Source organism: Nannospalax galili, unplaced genomic scaffold, assembly GCF_000622305.1.
Source record: "Nannospalax galili isolate Female #2095 unplaced genomic scaffold, S.galili_v1.0 scaffold461, whole genome shotgun sequence".
NCBI classification, from domain to species: domain Eukaryota; kingdom Metazoa; phylum Chordata; class Mammalia; order Rodentia; family Spalacidae; genus Nannospalax; species Nannospalax galili.
This window is the reverse complement of record NW_008349975.1, coordinates 5,727,034-5,738,095: the sequence shown is the minus strand read 5'-3', so window position 1 is coordinate 5,738,095 and position 11,062 is coordinate 5,727,034. Positions and strand designations below refer to the sequence as shown.

General features: G+C 37.1%; 1 long non-coding RNA gene across 1 annotated transcript in view; it reads left to right on the top strand.

Annotated features, from left to right (window-relative positions):
- The first annotated feature begins 4,477 nt into the window (after positions 1-4,477).
- Positions 4,478-11,062, top strand: part of LOC108491509 — a 25,812-nt gene continuing 19,227 nt past the window's right edge. Inside the window, exon 1 of the long non-coding RNA XR_001872781.1 lies at positions 4,478-4,488. This is a non-coding gene — a long non-coding RNA (uncharacterized LOC108491509). The remainder of the gene's footprint in view (positions 4,489-11,062) is intronic.

Genomic DNA, 11,062 nt, shown 5'->3' with positions numbered 1-11,062 from the left:
TAAGCAATTACAGAAAAGTGAAACACAAAATGATATTTTGGATATATATGGATTCTTTTACCAGTTGTCAAAGAAAACTATTTTAGTTAAATGGTGATAAAGGGATCCACACTTTTCTGTTGATGCTGAAATCATTCTCCCAAGAAGTATAAATTATAATCTCTTTAAATATGTTCATCACAATTAAATATGAGATGGACGAATTCACTTTAATGAAGATCAATACCCTGCTTTCACTCAAGTTATATTAAATACTGCAATACTGATAATTGTGAGTCATTAGTGCCAAATGTTCCAAACTAAATTTCAAATCATAGAAAATTATGAAAAATCCAACCAAACAATTTTTTCAAAAGACATACTATAATTAACAATTTGTATTATACCCAAAGCAGCTATAGGGTGATGATCAAGTCAGTGATAGATCAAGTCTATTTTAATAATGGAAAAACCTGTGGTGTTTACTATGCAATGCCACATTATGGTGATGCTTAAATAAAGACAGCCTGACTCTTAGCAGACATTTTAAATCCAAAGTGAAGCCAGCTGTTGAGAACCTGTTACTTCAGCATTTTCTCTGAATTGAGCTCCTGAACAAGAGCTAGCTCTCCCTTCTATTGAAACAGTGTGAAATGAAATGTCTAGCATTAAATGGAGAATTGTCAGACCTGTCAGAGAAGAATTTTGTCCTTTCCAATCCCTACTAACTTAGAATGGAGTACACACATGCACGTGCGCGCACGCGCGCACACACACACACACACACACACACACACACATCCACACACAGATGCTATAAGTTTATCTCATTGCTTTCAAGGCACTATTTTCAGAGCTTGGTATGCAAGCACACACACATGCATTTATACGTTACTTTGGGTCAACAGCAAGAACGTGTCATAAGGGATTCAGGCCATATGACCAGGTCACAATAGAAGCACACAGTTCAATGAGCTTGTCTACGTTATAAACAAGCTAAGATACAATTAGTTTTTTCAGTCGTAAGGTTCAGTAAAATGTATTTGTCTGGGGTATGTCCATATTGTAAAACTCATTTATACAAAAAAAAATCTACTCAAGTTGGTGGCTACTTAAATGATGAGGGCAAGATCACAAATTCCAAAGGATACAACATATACTGTGTGAGACTTGGTCAAATAAGTAAATGACAACCTGGGAGACAGGTGGCCACATAAAAAGGAAATAACCTCCATCAAACAAGTATCTCTCTATAAATCAGCTCTCTGTAAAGGATAGCGCATAACAAATCCATCGCTTCCCCTGGCAGTCTTCAAGAATACTAGAATCATGTTTAACCTTTATGTTAACCTTAAATTTTCACAGTGAAGTCTGAAAACTAAATCTTTCTCTATTTACACAGTCTCATGCGGCAATGCTTTTTTCTCTCCCTCTCTCTTTTTTGAGATGCTTGTCTCAACAAGATTTTGTCATTTGTTGAAATCTTCCACTAAAATTCATAGAAATCAAACACTGAAATCTGCCACTAAGGTATGTGTCAAATCTACAATCTGCTGTAATCTCAAGATGGAACAGACACAATCTCTCTTACAGGAGTAGACACAGAGTAGAAAGTCGTGTTTTTCCTCAAAATGAGAATACACAGCTTGTGGACACTGTGAAAGATACAGATGACCTGTGACTTTTCTGGCATCTCTGCCCAAGTCTACATGGGAGAGGGACATCTATTCAGCACAAACATTCATTCACCACAGATTAGGGCACCAGTGACAGAACAAAGAAACAGTTCCACTCAGGTACAGTTTGGTGAACCAAAAGCTTAGGAACTCAAAGGCAGCTGTAGCCCCCTGCCTAACTTGTAGACTGCTCTGGAGGCTGGAGAGTCCATTTTCCCACAGCAATTCTTACTTCTTACATAATGTTGGGGAAGGGACTTATAAGATATAAGCTTATGACCTTCCTTAACCAGGTAATTTGCATAAGCTTGTTTCCTCCCTCCAAGACAGAATGCTTCCATTTGGGGGAAATGGCTTCACAACAGCAAGCATCATACTACAGGTAAATTAGAAGCTATAAAATCTGGGAACGTTTTCATAATTGATTGATTTGGGGTTCATGTTCCCTGAATTAATCAGTGTTAAGACAGGTTTTAGTCTATTTATAAAAATGTAAAGTTCTTATTAAGAGTTGAAAAGGTTTATCCTTCCTTATTTATAATGAATGGGTTTTCAATGCACAGAAAAGAAAGCCTGTGAGGTCATTAAAAGCCTACAGTAACATCCAGTCTTAGAAATTATAATGCCCCATCATAAAGTAGAAGGAGAGACAATGAGATAAGGCTAACACAAGTCTGAATTTCTGAGGGTTTTTGTGAAGTTGTATTTAGTAACATCAACTCATGGCTAGTATGCCAACGACTGCTAAAGAGGAAAACACTGCAAGTTCTATCTTCCTCTACTTGAACTTGAATTTTCAGATGAACACCTTTCTCCACGAACATCAAGTGAGAAAATAACAGTGGTGAAAATCATTGAGTGATTCAAAATTTTGAGTTCATGAAGAGATAAAAATAGAAAAAGGAATTTGGGCAAACAAGAAATATAAAATCTTGGAAATCAAGTAGTAGATTAATTTTAAGAGGGAAGGAGTGGTTGTCTATATTAAATTTAACTGAGACGTCAAGCTGTAGTCAGCAAAAATCAAGGGCAAAGACATGAGCTGTGTATTTGACAAGGTAGATGGGTAAGTAGGTTGGTATCATGGCTTAAGGTTGAAAGGACATTCAAGAATGATGTAAAGAGGAAAAAAGTAGGAACTAAAAGGCACTTTCTTCCAATCAGTTGTTATGAAGGAATATTATTTAAAGAAAATATTGGCAACTAATATGTTTATCATTTGGTTTATATTTTGTAGTGTTTTCCTAAACAGTGCATGTTATTATAAGTATTCTACTTCATCTTGCATTTTCATTCACTATTTTCTACTTTGCTCAGTTATACTGTATAATGTAACTGTAATTTATTCTTTTAATTGTCAGTGTTCTGTGTATACATGCCTACTGTGTATTGTTTTCACATAAATTTCATATTTCTGTAATTTTTATTATAAATGCAGGTGAAATGAACATTTGACTTATTTTTCTGTTATTTGAAAAGAATTGACATGTGTAATTAAGGTTGCTGAAACATATGCTGGGCATATTTTTAATCATATTAGAGTTTGCCAGTGTTTACAATTTTCAGATCTTAGTAATATCTGACAGTATATTTTCTCCTATTCTTGCAACTGTTAATAGTCTTTGACTTCTTTGTCAGTAAATTCCATGATATTGTTTGTTTTTAAATTTGCTTCTAAATGTTTGGTTAATGTGAAAATCATACTATGTAAACACACTATTATTACTTTCCTCTGTGCATTTCTAGCTCAGATCTTTGCTTGCCTTTGGGGGCAGCTGTCTTTATTTCTTATTGACTCACATTGATTATATGTTCACAGAGAACATGTTTGCTATACCCACTTTTAATATTTGCTCCTAGAATCTATTCATTTTAGATGCTTGCTAAGACTGTGAACCATCTCTCCTATACAATCCATCTGAGTGAAACTAAAGGGATTGGATTCTTGGTGTCTTGGTCAGACTATAATGGAATGTTCCTCTGCAGTAGTGCCAGGCCTACTTAGATTGGCATAACCTACTATTATTGCAGTATCATCTTCTGCTTCTTCCTGCTCAGGACTCCTTCCACTGGTCATAGCTCACAAGAAAAAAGGAAATGCATGAAGTTCAAGCAGCCCAGTTGCAAAGCCCAGATTAATCTCCTGACAGGTGCTCCTTAGCCTATCTCTTGCGGTCTATATCTTCCTGATATGACCATCATGACTGTCTGATTTCCTCTCTTGCATGCTCTCAGAACTCTTACTGTGCTTCCACTCATTCTTCGGCTCTACAGCCACAGCTTAGATTAACTTACAGTTTCTGCTCTTTTACCACACGTATGTTTATGCATGCATATATTGCAACATTATATATTGTGTCCATCTACTTGAAGTATACTAAGATAGTCAACCCTTCATCCTGCTTCCCCTGGCTTTAATCATTCTAGCAATCCTGGCATATAGAAACAGACTAATCACTTTATCGAAACAGATTTCTACATTCAAAACTCCATATTCAAGGTATCCCCTATGCCCTTTTTTGTCCTCTAAAAATTAAGCTCTTCCATAGTATACACAAAATCCTACAACTTCCTTATATCACACACCACTTTTAGGGTAAATCCCACTGGAGATCAGATGAAAGTTAATATCTATAATTTTAAAAACGATACTTATGTTAAATTACTGCATTAGTATTACAATAAACAAGGCTATAAAATCTAGGAGAAAACACACTTTCAATTAAGGCAGGGTAACTTTTAATGTCCGCACATCTGCATAATGCATTCCTCTTCTTCCCGGCTAATTGGGTTAGGATACTTGTTAACAGCAGGCCCCTTGACTTAGGTGCATGTTAAAGACCAGTAAAAGAAAGACTTGTAAGGGAAAAACAAAAAGCAAAGTAAGATATCTTGGGACAAAGGGTTGAATCTGTAACACTAAAACAGTTCCCTGAGAAAATACTGCCATCTTTCTGCCTAATGTGCGGAGAGTTGTCAAAGCATTTTGTTATGGGGAAGAAAACAACTGGTGGCAATGATCTTGAGTTTTGATAACATTTAATTTATAAACTGGTGTAATTGTTAGATTACTTAGATATATTTCTAGACCTTAAATTATTGTCTCTGTTAGGCAAGACAAAGGAAAAACTCTTTGTGTCCCTAATCTAACACCTACTAAAAGCCCAATGTGAGCCAAGCATGGGGCCATCTGTAATCCTAACAGATGGGAAATGGAAGCAGGAGAATCAGGAAATAAGAGATCAGTCTGGGCTATCTGAGAGGTTATCTGAAAAATAAAAAAATATATATTGAAAGAGAACAGTGCAATGTCTCCTGCTTCCTTCCTTGTACTCTATCAACAGCTTTCTCATAGACACCAGATGTCAAAAAAACTGGGAAGTTCTAATGACTCAAACACACTAAAAACAGTGGAGCTACCCAAAATGACAAGGATAAGAGATAACTGTTACTAAAGAAAAGTCTTAGAAAAGACTTGTAACTTTATTACTCATAGTTAACTTCATTATTTCAAGGCCATGTATCTAGATAATGACAATACAGTATTAGCATCCCACTAACTCTGATAACACCTCTGACAGGGATTGTGATAACTGAGTAGGTTACAGGTTCTGCAACTTGACTTCTTGTGCTAGAAATATTGACACTTTATGGGAATTTATGTATAATTGACAGGTTAATGAAACAGTATAAACATCTTGTTAACTCTGTCTTTACTTCATGTCTGCCTATTTTGCAGCTCCAAAATCTTTGAGCCCAACTCTTCTCATCTCTGTACGTGTCACATAATGACCATTTGAGAATTGTTTTATCCAAGGCTATATGAAGCAGAGGTGTGTTTCTTCTAAAAATCAAAATCAGTTTTGGATACCATGACTGTGAATGGGCTATTACCAAACTTTCATCCCCACCCCAATTTCATTACCCTACCTCCATCCTATCCTTCCCATCCCACCCTTATCCCCGGCCCCCAAATCAGTTTAAAGACTGCAACTCCCTCTTATAACTAGAGCATCCTTACTGCCACTTTCATGGGCATTAACTCATGTCTGTTCCAAATAAAGAAGTGCTGCTTGTGCCTTGATCACATTGCTACGGCTTCCATGCAGCACCATCCGACTGCCTATATTACCGCTTGCAAGACATATTTCCCTGGGTGTCAGGCTTAAGCTGGGTCATTCCAGGAGGGAATAATTCCATGCTTTTTGAGGTTTCAACGGGCCAAAAACTGAATGGCTTTCACTGGGATGGAGCCAGGGTAGATCCAAACACTTTATAGATTCCATTGGGAAACACAAGCAGGATGGCAGTCCAGGACAAAGTTCATAAACACCTGCATGAAAGAAACTTCAGAACATAAACAGGCCAGGCCACACCTCAAAACAATTTAATTAGCTTCTGGTAGTAGGAATTTGGGGTCCATAGACTTTGAAAGCACCTCACATATACACCTTAACCTGAATCCAAGGTTTGATTGAGAAAGTGCTCTAGAGGGAGTTGCTGAGTCAGCATTTAAAATTCTCTTGCTCTAATCTACCAAGGTTTTTCCATAGAACACTGAACTCGTTACAAGATGGCATCCTGCTGCTGCTTAACACTGCTGCATCTTCTTCAGGAGAAAGCTGTCAAGAGTGCCATTAAACAAGGACTTTAAAGAACTGCCATCTATGGTCACTTGAAAACCAAGGAATGCTTGAAATGACTGTTTCTTCTGTCTTATCTCTTCCATTTAAAGTTACAAGAAGAAAAAAACACTAAAAATAGATTTTTTTCAAAGACTTGTTTCTCTGTATTCTTCCTAATTATAGTCATTACAATAGAGTTTTTATTTTAATTGCATGTTTCATAATCACTTAAGGGATTCAACCTGCAGCCCTCTCCTCATAATCAGCAGTCTGAAAAAGACATTCAACATTCTCAGATACTATTCAAAGCCCAATAAAAGCACACACAATAATTGACTCAACCATTCTCTCTAAAGGTACTTGTTGCACTAAGTGGGTTTCACTTCTGAGAATGACAGGAATTGTGCTTCTTCTTAATGTCATATTCCTAAACAAACTATCTTTCCTTCTTAAGCACTAAGTGGACTACACATTTAGGCTTGGTTCTAAGACTGGAGTAGCACAAATACAAACATACATGCACACACCTCCTTCTTCATTTGTAGTGGTAGTTTAAAATACGGAACTTCTTCTTATTTCATTAGAAAGTGTGATCTAAGCTACTTGTTACCAACACAAGAAATGAAGAGTTACAGACAATGTGGTTGTCACATTGCCAGCTTAGTAGAAGAAAGACTCCCTTCCCCATTCACACTGTAGATGGAAATGTCAGCAAGATAGAGATGTTCACAGGTTCCCAAGGGAACCAAACTGAGAGACTTAATATTTAGGGCTTCAGGGGAATTAGATCAAGGCTATGGTCACAGGCTGGCAAAGCAGCTCAGTGGATAAAGGCACTCAGCATACCAGTCTAACAACCTGAGTTTGATCCCCAGAACACGTGTAAAGGTAGAAAGAGAGAATTGACTCTACAGAGCTGTCCTCTCACCTCCACATGCACAGTATGCCTCATCTGCTCATACACACACACACACACACACACACACACACACACACACCATACACACAAATTACACTCACACACACAAAAATAATTAGTAAATAATTATTAAGGAAGATTATGATCTTAGGCTCAAGATGATGCCAGTGACTTCTGTGGAAAGAATTTGGGTGTCTTCATGTATGAGTTATACAGCATTTTATCTCTTTCCATTGTTAATGAAACAAATACTTAAAATGATGCAAATTAATTACCCTACAGTTCTGGAAGTCAGAGCTTTAAAAATTAAATATCATTCGAAGCAGAATTCTCTAGGAATTTGGAGGGTAAAATGCCTTTCCTTTTTCATATTCTAAATACTAACAACATCTCTTGATGCATAAACCCTTCTTTAGACTCCTTCGATCGCTGAGTTCCACCTACACATCTCCTAGTACCATTCTGAATCTCCTTCCCCCTTACCTAGCATGGATGATTCATGCTCATATCTAAAATCCTTAAATTGATGACACCTGTAATGTTCTTTTCTTATGTAAGTTAGTATACCCACAGGTAACAATGATTATGATATAAGCATCTTAGGAGAGTGACTATTAAGTACATCACGATTCTTGTCATGAAATCCCACCTTCCTAACTGATTTTTTAGCCTAATTTTCATGCTTTTTTTTTCTGGTCAGTTTCTGAAGATACAAGTACATCTGGCTCTTATGTGTACTCCTGATCCAATCAGTTGTGGGAATCACAGTATGAAATTACCACCCAAGTTCAGGCCACTGGAAACTTGCTCACGTGAACTTTGCAGCTATGGTGGTGGCATGAACAAGACCCACGCCAACCCAGTCAGACAAGAGCCCAGCATGAAGCAAGGGAAATAGGCAGCGGGCTCCAGCCCTAGCCTGGAAAGCAACTGATTACTACTGGGTGAGGGAGAGCATATCTTCTTTAAGATCTCGAAATAGTTTGCATAGGTTTGTGCATGCTGACACCATTGCTGTAGGAGCACATTAGCGAGGTCCCAGGAGCTCAAGCAGACAAAAATCCAGCATAGGACTGTGGAAATGGGCAGCAGGCCCTAATCTTAGCCAAAGAACTACTGGCAGCTAAGTACTTTTAATGATCAGAAAAGCTGATCTTCTTAAAGAGACTCTAGATAAGTTGACTAGACCTCAGTGGATGAACTTGCACTGAGGGACATCTGGGGCCGACTTTATGTAATAGGCCTTAATACAAATGACAGAAAGTATGAACTTCAGTGGAGGGGCTATGGGAGGGTGCCGAAGGGGATATAAAAATGATTAAGAAGCTCTGTATGAAATACACAAAACTTCAATTAAAAAATGTACCAAAATTTTTTTCAAGAAAAAAAAAAGTTAAAAAACGATCTCTAGATGGACTCCAGTGAATGACTTGCACTGAAGGATATCTGGGTACAAATGCTTAACTGGATAGGACTTAACATATATGACAGAATACATGAGGTCCAGTGGGGGAAGGCTCTGGGGGTGTGTGGATTGGATGGGGGTCTAAGTTTGATTAAGAACTATTGTATGAAATTCACAAAAAATTACATAAAATATTTTTTTAAAAAGAAATAGCCAGTGAAGCACGTGAGAACATGGGAAAAATTAGCCAATAAATTTTGTTTTTGCCACAGTGATAAAAAGGCAAGGGATATTTATATCCAGTTGTGGAAAACGCTGGACACCAAAGAACATTTACATGATTTGAGTATATCTGTATACTGCTATAGCCAGTATTCTGTACACATTTTACTTACATATATAATTTTGTTATCATGACAATTCTACCTATTTGGCAATGAATGTTACCCCAATTTACTTGAAGAGAAAATTAAAATTTTACTGTGTTCCATAGTTTTCCATACCCATACAGATTAAATGAATAACTAGAAGAAAATTCCAATAATAGTTTATCTGAATTTGAAGGTCATATTTCAGGTATACCATGTAGTCCATGAGCTACGATCAGTTTTTCCAATTGCCTTATACAATCATTAATTTATTTGTACAATAATTTAATCAGCTATAAAATCAACACATTTGGTGGGGATTGGATAAATTGCACCTGCTGCAGGACTCGGGCTCCATTCTCAGTACTCAAAAAATGGCTCACAACCATCTGTAACTCCACTTAAAGGGATTCCAATGACTTCCTCTGGCCTCCACAGGCACCAGGCACATACGTGGTGCATACTTGCAAGCAAATGCTCATACAAATAAAAATAAATAAGTAAACAAGAATATAACTTTCTCTACACATTTGAGTATCTAACTTCTGAGAGCCCTTTAATTCTTACTGTTTTGTAATGTACTTTGTACTCAAGGAGTTAGAGTTGTCCAGTGAAAGCTTTCCTTTTTTAAGTACATTAATTAATTAGACTGGAACTCTGAAAATTGGTTTCTGTTACAGCTTAATATACCAATTTTTCACCTTTCCCATATGTCAATCATTGTATTAAGTACTTGACATATGTAGCCTTACTTAGCCTACACGACTTTCCCTTCATGTACCAATGAATACAATGAAAATAGAATGCAAGTGACATGCCCAAGGTCACAAAGCTATCATGTGACAAGCTCAGACTCTAGTCCCTCTCTGTATGACACCAAAGCTAGCTGTTACTTATACAGTACAAATAATATAATCCTGGTACCATAGAAGGTATAATGAATTATGTAAGGAAAACCAAGAGTAAACCTCAAATCTTGTGTGGTTTTGCCCTAGATAAAATGTTGTTTGGGTTTCACACTAAATGGAGCCATTTGTAAAAGAAAACAAATACCTGTTCCCTCTTTATTTCTCAAATGTTTAAATTTCACTATTAGAAGTATTTTCTAACAGGTTTCCTGGAGAACTATGCTATCTTGTCACCTTTTACTGATGGCTTCCAACATTTTAGTTACCTGCAAATGCATCTTTCTTCATGGAGCTGACTTCTGCAGCCTCAGGTCAATCTGAGAATTTTCTGTTTGTTTGCTTCCTTGTTTTCTTTTAATATATTTTATTGAACTGTAGTTCATATAAAGTTGTCAGGGAATAGCTGTTTCCTCTGGGTCTGAAATGACCCCTACACACCACCCCAGAGTATGGGTTGCTATGGTGACCTACAGAATGTTTGACTGTGTACCCATGTAAATAAAATAAGTAAAATAAAACCCTTATAACTAGGTGTGTGGAAATGGTAATGGAGGTGTTAATACTTCCCCGTGGAAAGACAGTGGAGAATGCCTTCGGACTTTTACCTTGGAATCCAGTCATCACACCCTCCTGCTAGTGAACTTGAGAAGTATATAGGGTGTGGAAGATTAACTAAAGGCGAGACTCAGTGATAGAGATTTCATAAGGTCCTCGTCCATGTGGAGTGGGACCTTGGTGATGCAGTTGCTTTTGACTCACCCAGGTGCCTATAAGTAACCTCTCACTCATGCTTCTGTAAATAAATCTAATAAACTCATTGACTCTCCAAGTGGAGTCCTTTGTTTGTTTTGTTACTGGTACCCTACCTGAGGTGCTATCTGAGTGGAATAGACATTTGGTAATGTCTCCCAAGCGGAAAGCCATTCAACAAAATATATACTCAGATAAGAATATGTTTGGCTAAGTCTTAATAATTTGTACACCCATGTTACTACCACCACAATCAGAACATTCTTTTCTCACTTCAAAAATTTCCGTATGCATAGTCTCAGTCATTACTCTCTATATTTCTAGTCCCAGGAAACCATTAGGCTATTTTCTATCTCAGTAAAATGGGTCTTCCTGAGTTTAATTTGGATATAATCCTACAACATATATTCTTTTGTGCCTGGTTTCTTTCAG